Here is a 12,501-nt window from a genome sequence, read left to right on the forward strand (position 1 = left end):
GCAGAGCAGGTTCTCTCATGAAGCAAGGTGAAACACCTGCATCAGGCACAGAGATTACAGTGCCGGCATGTTTGTACTGTGTGTTTACACTTACAACATGCAGTCAGAGAAGGAGTTGAAGAGTGAGGAGAGCGAGCGAGGTGAGAAGGCTATCATTGGGGAAAAGCAGGTTGTTGTGCTGTGTGATGAGTCTGACAGTGAGCAGGGGGGAGGCAGGAGAGCAGCAGTGTTTCATTTGACTTGCACAGCAGAAGGGAGATGGTGGCACTGCTGTCCTGTCTAAGGAGGAATGGAGGATAGCCGACTGGCTGAGGGTGTGCAATTCGTTTGTCACAGACTCGCAGCCAGCCAGTGTGTTACTGTGTGGAGATGCAGCATGTCATACCTCAAGTTGTTACATATGCTCTCTTGCTGACTGAGTACATTAAATGAAGCAGAGTAAATTGTCGGGTTTCAAAATCAGGGGTGGGGTGGAGGGGGGGGGGGGGGCGTAGTTGTGTGGCACATCCTCACATGTTTGCCTCAGGCAGCAAAAAGTCTAGAACCGGTATAAGCATGGATAAAATGATAGCTATGAACACAAGTACAGTATAACAATTTACATGGTTCAGTTTGAACTACATGCATGTTCATAGAAGGCAACCAGGGTAACTGCGAATGCTCTATAATCTTATGCAATCTCATCTAACCTTTTCAACACTGTGGGCCATATGCAATTCACCTTTTCACCTGAGTTTTCTCCTTGGAGATAATTTTTCATCTTCTATTTAAAATAACTTCCCAGCACTTTTCAACTAAAAATCTACCAAAAGTAAATGAAAAGGTACTATCAAAATTATTTTGAGTATTTTCTTGCTTGCTGGTGGCTTGAAGGGCATTTTATTGACAAATTTAAAAATATCACCTAGGAGAAAACTCATGAGAAACAGTGAATTGCATATGGCCCTGTATGTGTTATATATTGTTAGCCACACGTGTTTTAATATTTGTTTGTTTTATGTAGTTGTATATCTGCTGATTTGTCAACTCTTTATAACTTTACAGAAAATTCATCAGTTCTAACCAGTGGAGGAAAATTATGTACAGCAACATCAGGTACAAAAAATTATATTTTTTTCCATCATGTCATAATAGTTTAGGCAATAGCTCTGTCACGTTACCAATATATTTTTATCAAGACAGGACTTGCAATTGTTCCAGAGACAACCTTACTAGGTCACATTTGATGCTGCTTGTAAATCCTTTTGTATTTTTTATTTTGGTTATTAGTTTATAGCATTTTACTACATGTAAGCAGAAGGTATAAGGAAAGCTTAACCACTTAAAGAGACACTGAAGTGGAAAAAAAATTATGATATTATGATTTGTATGTGTAGTACAGCTATGAAATTTAACATTAAGATCAGATACATCAGTCTAATTGTTTCCAGTACAGGAAGAGTTAAGAAACTCCAGTTGTTATCTCTAGGCAAAAAAGCCATTCATCTCTACGACTTTCAAAGTCGTGGAGAGGGCTGTTTTCTGACTTTTATTATCTCAACTGTTCCTGAACTAATTACTTTTTCTCTGCCAGAGGAGAGGTCATTAGTTCACAGACTGCTCTGAAAGAATCATTTTGAATGCTGAGTGTTGTGTAATCTGCACATATTAGAGAATGCTGCAATGTTAGAAAAACACTATATACCTGAAAATAAAAATATGAGAATATTTTCTTTGCTGCTAATCTTCTAGTAATTATTCATAGTACACAACCAATTCATTATATCATATATTTTTTTCCGCTTCAGTGTCTCTTTAAGGACCGCGGTGTTAAACCCCCCTAGTGACCAGGCCATTTTTTATTAAATAGGGCTGTAACGATTGTGGAACTTTCCCCGTGATCAGCGCACAACGTGTGCGCTGACACGGCGGAAATCCTCCACAAGCGTATAATTTGCAGGAACCCAGCAAAAGGTGCTACGCACCCGTAGAGGGAAAATTCCTGTCGGCAGATGGCGCTGGGGAGTGCAGAGGAACCAATCCTCTGTACCTCCACAAATGCCAGACAGGAATTGTACAAAACGCAGAACGCAATCGCAAGAGAGGCGATTGCGAATGAGAATGAGCAAAGGGACAGGTTGTATGTGTGTGTGCCAATCCAGTCGCCACCCCGCAACCGCACACACACAACAGCAGATATGAAATAGGAACGCGATCGCGAGAGGTGCGATCGCCAGACAAGACACAAGGCAGAACAGAAGAGAATACGAGGGTAGCAAAGGCACAGCAAATACAATAAGGAGATACGGAAAATAACAACCGCTAGCTAACCGCGAACACCGCACTCATTCGCAACAGTGCACGCGGTTATGCGCGATCTCCACGTGATAAGCACAATAGAGACAAGCACGCCTAACTAACCATAAACAGACAAACATGAAACAGGGGACGCGAGCGCTTGCTTAACGGTTACCTCACCGAGCCTGTAGCAAGCGCAGCGGACAAGACAGACACACGAAAAACAAGAACTAGGCAGGAAGGATCCACCGCTCTTCCGCCAGAGCAAGTGTGATCCAAGCAGGAACACAGATCAGAAAGATCCACAGCCGCTAACGCTAGCGGCTAGTGCGATCTCAGCAAGACAGAACGATTCGCTATCAACCGCCGCTGGTGACAGCGCAATCGCGACCGACAAGACAGAACAGAAGGATCCCCAGCGCTCGCACAAAGTAGCTAGCGCGATCCCAGGAGACAGAACAGAAGGATCCCCAGCGCTAGCACAAAGTAGCTAGCGCGATCCCAGAAGACAGAACAGAAGAGATAGCTGGTAGCAACCGCTGCACCAGCTATACTCCAAGAACATAGATCAGAACCATTTTCTGTCAACCACCATAGGGACAGGACAATGGCAAACAGGCAAGACAAGACAGAACAGGCAATACAGATAATACAATCCTAACAGCACTAGGGAAATCTGCCTAGCGCAGACTTAGGAATTACTCTAAGCTGATGTTCAAACAGAGAGCAAGGCTGACACCCCACCAGGAGTGTTACATAGGACGAAATCCTTATGAACAGCGAAGCATTGTGGGAAAGACATAGTACTTATAGTACACGCCTCCAATGACTGTGGCCAGGCAATTTGCATGACAACATATGCAAATTCCTCTGCAAGCACAAGCTGCAAAACTGACAGAAGCTGTTCTTTCCAGAGTACTGCAGCATGCAAACCTACACAATGGTCAAAAGGCTGTCTGCCTGCACAGGCAGCTGAGCAAATCATCACAGTACCCCCCCCTCCAGGGTCGAATTCCAGACGACCCTCAAAACTGCTATTAGCAACAGACTCAAACTGAAGACTCATGAAGGTCGGGGCAGCCCGACAAGGTCCAATTCCAGAGTCAGTCCACCCGAAACCGACCTCATCGGAAACAGAAGCCACCGAAACATGCCCATCAGTACTACCAGTCTCAGTATAACACCCATCAGGACTGTGACCGCCAGAGAAGAAGCCATCGACACCCTCCAGACAATACCCACCACCTTCCAAGGAGCGTCCGAAAATACCAAACCTGCCACAATACCTGTTCGAAGTGTCCCTTACAACACAAAAGCCACCGTTGATCTTATCCAGGGGACCAAGCAAAATTTCTCCCGGAATCTCCCAGAACCTTTTGAAGCTCCACAGAGATCCCAAGAGGGCAGAACAATCACCAGGCTCACATGGAGAATTACCAAGAACCCCCATGGAACCAATGACAATTCTAGATTCAGAATTACGAGGACACCCATCAAGATCAAGACTTTCAGGGACCACTTCTGGGCATGCAAGCAGGCAGGCTAAATCAGAGCATGTCTCCACCGAGGAAGCATCTGAGTATGCTGGTAACCGAGGCACACTTGGGCTTTCTGGGTCACAGAGCACACTGGGGTACACCAGCACAGGAGAAACCTCAGGACAAGTCGGGGAACTGCCAACCTCAGAGTCCAGCACGAGGAAACCAAAACCAGAACTGGGCAGAGAATCATCACGAGCAATGGTCTCAAGCACTGGACTTTCAAAAGAAGACTCGGATTCAAATTCGGAAATTTCTGTGACTGTAATATCATCATTGACTACACATGACTGAAGCTCCACCAGAGCTGAAAAGGTAGCCAGCAAGGCAGCAATGCCTACGGAAGAGGGCAACACCTCAGAAAGACTTGGGGGACAGGAGACATCTCCTACAAGTTCTGCACCCTTTGGGAGGAACTCGGAGACCTCCAGAACATCAAACAAGACCTCAGGAACATCATTTTTCAAGTTTTCTAGGAAGGATTCTGAACTATCCATGTTACAGGGCAAGGCTTGAACTTTATTTTGTGAACCGGGCAGATGTCCCAGGGAAGGTTCCACCATAAACTGAGACTGAATTTCATCATCAGGACAGGGATACACAGAAATATCTAGTGAAACTAACTCTGGCTTTCTGAGTATCGTTTCACTGCAGGGAAATTCCTCCATAGCAGTCAAACCAGACTGCAATTCCAAAATAGCAGAGAAACAGGTAACAATGGTTGCAATACCTAGACGAGACTCTAGGGGCAGGGCAGGAGATATTGTACAAGGCAATGTTGACTCATCCAGAGTACAGGGTGGAGAGTCAAAACTTCCCTCAGAGCAAGAAAGGGACTCACAAATGTCAGTGTGATTGGACATCATATTGTTATTCATGGTACAGGGCAGGTTCAGAGAAAGCGTCTCTGAATAAGGCAAAGAGGGTTCAGCATCAGATTCGCAAAACCGAAGCGCTGTCTCACTCTTAGATTCGGCTAACAATGTCGAATCCGAGGAATCAGAACGCAAAACCTGCGAATCAAAATTCACTTTAGGTTGTGAAACTGAGGCTTCTATAGCGCAAACCTCCGCGATCTGCGGAGCAGACTGCCAGGCATCTAGGACCGAAACGTTGGAGCAACTGTCCCCAGGCAACGGGCCCTTACAGGTGTGAACAGGGTGAGACAGAGACTCATATGCAGAAGAAATAGTGACATCAACAGGACAAACTTTATTAGGCATATTAAATTTACTTTTGACGCTGCATAGTCGAGAACTTTTCCCCATAGCAGGGTCACAGACGGAAGATCTCAAAGATCTGATTCTAAATGACAAAGGATCCCACACATCCTTGAGGAAACCGGCAGACTCATGCCGATCACAATCTGCAGGAACATCGGAGAAACAGGCATCAGATCGCACAGATTCAAACTGCACACTGTCAGGAGCGAATCCTTCAGGATTCGCACAGGAATCAACCACAGCGGCACACTCATTTATTTCAGATTGCACAAAGTCAAGACTTACATGCTTTACCCCAGAAAGGCAGGAACAATCATCCGACAACGATGTCTCTTTATTGGAATCAATTAGTTGGTGTGTGTGCAACTCGTCCAAAATCGTTTGCCATACATAGATCACCAGATCCACATCATCCTTGTCACATTCATCGGAATCAATCAGAAGGTACATAGAGTCAAGACAAGCATTCAAGACATCTTCGCTTTTTGCGATGTAAAAATCGCAAAAGGCTTTCCAATCAAAATCGAATTCCTCCAGCAAGGCCCCAACATCCCAGGAAGCAAATGGGGGTTCAAACAGGCCAGTATCCAGATAATCTCCATAGGGTTGGAGTTCAGGAAAAAGAACAGATTTTTTAACTGCTTTAATGTAGTGTGCGATCCTACCTATAGCAGGATCCACATAAGCTTTGGATTGGGGCAAAAAAGCCGGAGACGGAAAAACATCATTACAAACATCAATAGGAAGTGTTTTATTCCGATGCTTGCGTCTTTTAGTTTTTCTCTTTTTCGCCACTTTGCATGTCTGCTGTTTAAAACCTGAAGTGGCAACAGACACATTGAACTGATTGTCATACTGAAAAGTTTTGCATGGAAGGGAAAGATCAGCTGACTTATCAGCAGCTACACACTCAATCAGAGCAGGTGGTAAGCCAGGCAGTGTAGCCACCCTGGCGTTCTATTTCCCCAGGATTTCCGTGCAAAAAGTGGTTCAATTAATTTCCCATAATTTTCAACCAATTTTTTTTTTTGCAATCTTTTTTTTTTGTATTGAATTCAATACAGGTTATTGTATTGAATTAAATTTAAAAAAAAAAGTGTTTGCTGCGAGATTTTGATGATGCTGTGTGACACTGGTTCCATCAACGCCGATCGACGGGGGACATGTGATCTCCAAGGGAGAAGCAAAATCCGCCAAGGGACATGGAAGAAGGCACCGGGGAAGCTATCAGAGGTACGCGACGAGGGATCAGCATGCCAATGGTGAGTATAAGACCCAGATGTATAGCCAGGTATAGTTAGCCAGATGTATAGTTAGCCAGATGTGCAGCCAGGTGTAGTTAGCCAGATGTATTAGCCAGGAATAGTTTAGCCAGATGTTTTGCCAGGTATATAGGGAGCAAGATGTTTGCCAGGTGTATAGGAGACAGATGTTTGCCAGGTGTATAGGAGACAGATGTTTGCCAGGTGTATAGGAGACAGATGTGCAGCCAGGTGTATAGTAGACAGATGTGCAGCCAGGTGTAGGGAGTCATATGTATAGGGAGCCAGGTTTGCGGGTGCCTCTGCCCCCCCACCCCCCCCATTGCCCCCTGACTCTGGCCGGGTGTCCCTTCTGTGGGGGGGCTCCCCTTCTGTGCTGGCTGGTAGTGGCCGGTGGGGATCCCCTCTGTGGGGGGGGGGGGGATCCCCATACTGTGCGTGCAGGTGGCTGGGTGGCCCTTCTGTGTGTGTGGGGGATATCCCCTTCTATGGGGGCTAGTCATGGTCTGTCGGGGACACCCCCTTCTGTTGTGGGGGGAGGTGGGTGTCCCCATCTATGAGGGCTGTGGGTGGCCTCTCCCTCCTCTTCCCCCCATCCCTTCCGATCCCCCGTGCCCCCCCCCCCCCCCCAATCCCGTGTCTCCCCCGTCAGAAGCCCTGATCTACTCACCTGAGGGCTTGCTCCTGCGGCGGAAGCGGCGCACTTCCTCCTCCATCGCGAAGTCTCGTGTTCTCTGTAATTACTGTACGCGGCTTGGTGACGTCACCAAGCCGCGTACTGTAATTACAGAGACCGGGACTTCGGCGATGGAGATGGAGGGTGTGCATCTCGGCCAGCGCAGGAGAAAGCCCTCAGGTGAGTAAAGCAGGGCTTTTGACTGACAGGGGGGAGACACGGGATGGGGGGGACACAGGATCGGGGGTGAGGAGGGCACGGGGGACAGAGAGGGAGGAGGGAAAGGCCACCCACAGCTCTCATAGAAGGGGACACCCACCTCCCCCCCCCCCGCACAGAAGGGGGTGTCCCCGACCGGCCAAGACTCGCCCCATAGGGGGGATACCCGCCCCCCCCCCACACACACTACAGGGTCACCCGCACGCAAATTACGGGGATGCCCCCCCCCCTCCCCACAGAGAGGATCCCCGCCGGTACCGGCCACTACCAGCCAGCACAGAAGGGGACACCCTCCCCCCGCACAGAGGGGATCCCCGCACCAGCCACCCGCAGCACAGCAGGGGACCACCCCCACAGGGGGGATCCCTGCACCAGCCACCCGCAGCACAGAAGGGGAATCCCGCATGCTGCTGAGCACATTCTCTGCTCCGATGGCTGCACAGGGATTCCCCAGGGTGGCTGGATGCTAGTTCTGCACGCTGTGGGTAGCACAGATCGCTACCCACAGCGTGCTGACAGGCATCCAGCCATCCTGGGGAATCCCTCTGATGAGGGAAAAGTGCAGCCGGCGGGGCAGAGAAACAAGAAATCTCCCTGGCAGTATTGACGAGCTCAGCTCGTCAATACCGCTTTCAGCAAGTTTTTCCTGGACGAGCTGAGCTCGTCAATACCACCAGGGTGGTTAAACCAGTGAGAGAATATCTCTGCAAGCAACTGATACAGATTACCATTCCAAGAATTGATTTTTAACAGATTATATGCCCAGGTGAACAAATCGTCTTTTAAGAGCACATAGGCAAACAGAAGAGCCGACGTGGACGGATCAGAAATCTGAAAGGTGGAATTCAGGCAAAACCTCACACATTCAGAAAGAAATTCCGCCTTGGTCTCTGAATTAAGCCTTTTAAAGCTCTTAAAGACACAGGACCCAAACTCGACAAAATCGTACAAATCGGAATTTCCGTCTACACTGGGGTTTTGGGTTGGGCTGTTCATACTGTAACGATTGTGGAACTTTCCCCGTGATCAGCGCACAACGTGTGCGCTGACACGGCGGAAATCCTCCACAAGCGTATAATTTGCAGGAACCCAGCAAAAGGTGCTACGCACCCGTAGAGGGAAAATTCCTGTCGGCAGATGGCGCTGGGGAGTGCAGAGGAACCAATCCTCTGTACCACCACAAATGCCAGACAGGAATTGTACAAAACGCAGAACGCAATCGCAAGAGAGGCGATTGCGAATGAGAATGAGCAAAGGGACAGGTTGTATGTGTGTGTGCCAATCCAGTCGCCACCCCGCAACCGCACACACACAACAGCAGATATGAAATAGGAACGCGATCGCGAGAGGTGCGATCGCCAGACAAGACACAAGGCAGAACAGAAGAGAATACGAGGGTAGCAAAGGCACAGCAAATACAATAAGGAGATACGGAAAATAACAACCGCTAGCTAACCGCGAACACCGCACTCATTCGCAACAGTGCACGCGGTTATGCGCGATCTCCACGTGATAAGCACAATAGAGACAAGCACGCCTAACTAACCATAAACAGACAAACATGAAACAGGGGACGCGAGCGCTTGCTTAACGGTTACCTCACCGAGCCTGTAGCAAGCGCAGCGGACAAGACAGACACACGAAAAACAAGAACTAGGCAGGAAGGATCCACCGCTCTTCCGCCAGAGCAAGTGTGATCCAAGCAGGAACACAGATCAGAAAGATCCACAGCCGCTAACGCTAGCGGCTAGTGCGATCTCAGCAAGACAGAACGATTCGCTATCAACCGCCGCTGGTGACAGCGCAATCGCGACCGACAAGACAGAACAGAAGGATCCCCAGCGCTCGCACAAAGTAGCTAGCGCGATCCCAGGAGACAGAACAGAAGGATCCCCAGCGCTAGCACAAAGTAGCTAGCGCGATCCCAGAAGACAGAACAGAAGAGATAGCTGGTAGCAACCGCTGCACCAGCTATACTCCAAGAACATAGATCAGAACCATTTCCTGTCAACCACCATAGGGACAGGACAATGGCAAACAGGCAAGACAAGACAGAACAGGCAATACAGATAATACAATCCTAACAGCACTAGGGAAATCTGCCTAGCGCAGACTTAGGAATTACTCTAAGCTGATGTTCAAACAGAGAGCAAGGCTGACACCCCACCAGGAGTGTTACATAGGACGAAATCCTTATGAACAGCGAAGCATTGTGGGAAAGACATAGTACTTATAGTACACGCCTCCAATGACTGTGGCCAGGCAATTTGCATGACAACATATGCAAATTCCTCTGCAAGCACAAGCTGCAAAACTGACAGAAGCTGTTCTTTCCAGAGTACTGCAGCATGCAAACCTACACAATGGTCAAAAGGCTGGCTGCCTGCACAGGCAGCTGAGCAAATCATCACAAGGGCACTGCAGCTTTAAGGCCTCGCTACAGGGCTGCACAACTCAGCACACAAGTGATTCTCTCCCCCCCCCCCTTTCTGCCCACCAACAGAGCTCTCTGTTGGTGGAGTCTCATCGCTCCCAGGTTGTTTATTTTTTTTGTAAATAATTTTTTGCATAATTTTTAAATAAATGTGGTCTTTTTTATTTTCCCCCTCCCTCCCTCCCCTTGCCAGCCAATCACTGTGATCCACTGTCATACGCTTCAGCCTAAGACAGCAGATCACCTCTGAGCCTACCACAGGGACAGCTGTGTCCCACGGCTGTCCCCAGTACAGCACTGCCTTAGATCGCAGCGCTGTACAGTCCTATTAGACGACGGTTTCACAGTCTAACAGTCTCCGAGCAGAGATCGCCGATGGAAGGCTGATGGTGGAGCGGAGCTCCGTCACTCCAGCGGAGGTGTGCGCGCATCAGCGTGCGTGCGTTCCCTTGCAATCCCGCCTGCAGCCATTCACGCCAATCGGCGTGGAGTGGTCCTGGGGCTGCCGTGGTGTTCACACCAATCGGCATGGAGCAGTCGTGTAGTGTTTAAAGAGGAACTGTAAACAAGGATTGAACTTCATCCCAATCTGTAGCTGACTCCCCCTTTCCCACAAGAAATCTTTACATTTTCTCAAATGGATCATCAGAGGGCTCTGTATGGCTAACAATGTAGTGAAACCCCTCCCACAGTGTGATGGCAGCACCGAGTTACTGACATCACACTGTGGGAGCCTTGTTGCATTGTGGGAAATAACAGCTGTTTCCAACTTCCAAAAAAACAGCATCTCCTTCCATAGACATCACCTGCCAGCAATAAAGATGTCACCATGTGATACATTTCAGAATGTAAATCAGGGAGAGGAAAGATTTTATAATGGGCTAACAGTCACTAAATCATTTATACATAATTATTTTAAAAATTAAACACTTCTTTCATTACATTATTTTCACTGCAGTTCCTCTTTAATGCAAGTACAAAAGTATGGGTTTTTTTTGTTTGTTTTTTGATAACTTGATACTAAAATCAACCAAGAATCTTTGGGTATAGGTTTTTGGAGGGTTCATGAGATGAGTTGAATAATCTTATTCCAAAAGCTAGAAATTTTGTGGCACGACCACCATATGTGGACCAAAGAGCCCGGCTACTGCATCCCCTGAAGCAGTGGTCAGACACAGAGCTATCAATGGCGTGCAATCTATAATGAGTGAGCTAGGCAGAGGCGGGACAAGGTCCTTCAGCACCCAAGGCTGAGACAGCAAAGTGCGCCCCTCTATCCCTCCCACCCCAGCCATCACACACTGACTGCTATTAGACTAATATGTGCCCCAGGGCCCCAAACCTCCCCAACACCTTAATCTCTAGTTATCTGGCTTGCAGTCACTGTCCTGTATCCCCTTTTCTTATTTCTTTCTGCTTCAAACACAATTGGGAATGACAGCTGAATGAATTGTGCGCCCCCTCCTACACTGCGCCCTGAGGCTGGAGCCTCTCCAGCCTCTGCCTCGGCCCGGCCCTGGAGCTAGGTACGGTAGAGGAGTCAAAAAGACACTTCTATGTGGGTACTATAAAGGCTCCCTTTGGCCAGTGTTTCTAAGACCGCTACCCAGTTATCCTGATCAAGTTCTGAGCTCAAGTCAGATTCCCATTTGGAAATATAGGGGAGCTTGGAGTCGGAGGGGGGGGGGGGAGCGGGGGGGCGGTTTTGGTCCAAGTAGAGTGTAGAGATTAGTCCTTTACATAATAGGTCATGGGCACATTAACTCAAACCAAGTAGAACAAACTTCCATTGGACGAGGTGTTAATTACTTAATAAAGTGGTAGATTTGTAATGCCCAATAGCTCTCTTTTTTCAGGGATCTGGAAAGTTGAACATAACTGAAGAAGTGTGGGGATCTTACCATCAACCACAAGATCTTGCAATGTATTCAGGTTATGGGAAGACCACCAATGGAAAGCCAAGGGATCCAGTCCACTAGGAAAGCACGTGCTGTCCCAGAGATGCAAAAGTGGGGGAGTGGGGGATCGGAATGTTTAATTCGTACTCTACCCCCATTGCAGATTTTTTAAATAAACATATAATCAGTGATCTCATAAAATAACAGACTATAACTATCATATCTTATAATAGAATAAACTGTAAATGAATAAAACAGATCAAAGAACCCCAGATCAAAGATTCTAGGGGCTGGAGGAAGCCCCAGGTAAGTAAATCTGCTATTATTTTAGTCAGCTCTTGTATCCTTTAAGTTGACCCTGCATGGCCCCAGTTGTCAGTAGAGATGGCCCGAATGGTTCGCCGGTGAATGTTTCCCGGCGAACTTCCGTGGTTCGCGTTCGTGGAAAACCGCAAACTTTTCTGGAAGTTTGATTTGCCCCATAGTGCATCATTATGGTCAACTTTGACCCTCTACATCACAGTCAGCAGGCACATTGTAGCCAATCAGGCTACACTCCCTCCTGGAGCCCCACCCCCCTTATAAAAGGCAGGCAGCATCAGGCATTGGACTCACTCGTGTGCTTGCAGTAATTAGAGAAGGGAGAGCTGCTGTGCAGAGATCTATATGGAAAGCTTAGTTAGGCTCTTGTAGGATTCTTAGCTTGCTGCTTGCTGATTCTTATTGCTAAAAAAGCACCCCTCAACAGCTCTTTTGAGAGCTAATCTTGTACTTGTGATCTACTTTGTGTGTGTGTGTGTGTGTGTGTGTGTGTGTGTGTCCCACAGACACTTGTGTTGCATAGACAGCCTTGGTAACTCCTACTGTGTGTGCCACTGCCAGTAGGGCTGATCGGAACAGCTGAATTCCGATTTCGTCGAAATTTCGTGTACCGCATGCAAAAACCGAGTTTCGTGTTCCGAATTTTCGTGTTC

The 12,501-nt window shown here is 47.8% G+C and overlaps 1 protein-coding gene across 1 annotated transcript in view; it reads left to right on the top strand.

The window, feature by feature from the left end:
- Positions 1 to 963: 963 nt before the first annotated feature.
- LOC137524662 (uromodulin-like) overlaps positions 964 to 12,501 on the top strand; it is a 115,120-nt gene continuing 103,582 nt past the window's right edge. Inside the window, exon 1 of the mRNA XM_068244785.1 lies at positions 964 to 1,095. The gene's annotated coding sequence lies outside the window, so the exon portion shown is untranslated. The remainder of the gene's footprint in view (positions 1,096 to 12,501) is intronic.

This window comes from Hyperolius riggenbachi, chromosome 7 (genome assembly GCF_040937935.1).
Source record: "Hyperolius riggenbachi isolate aHypRig1 chromosome 7, aHypRig1.pri, whole genome shotgun sequence".
In the NCBI taxonomy this organism is placed as follows: domain Eukaryota; kingdom Metazoa; phylum Chordata; class Amphibia; order Anura; family Hyperoliidae; genus Hyperolius; species Hyperolius riggenbachi.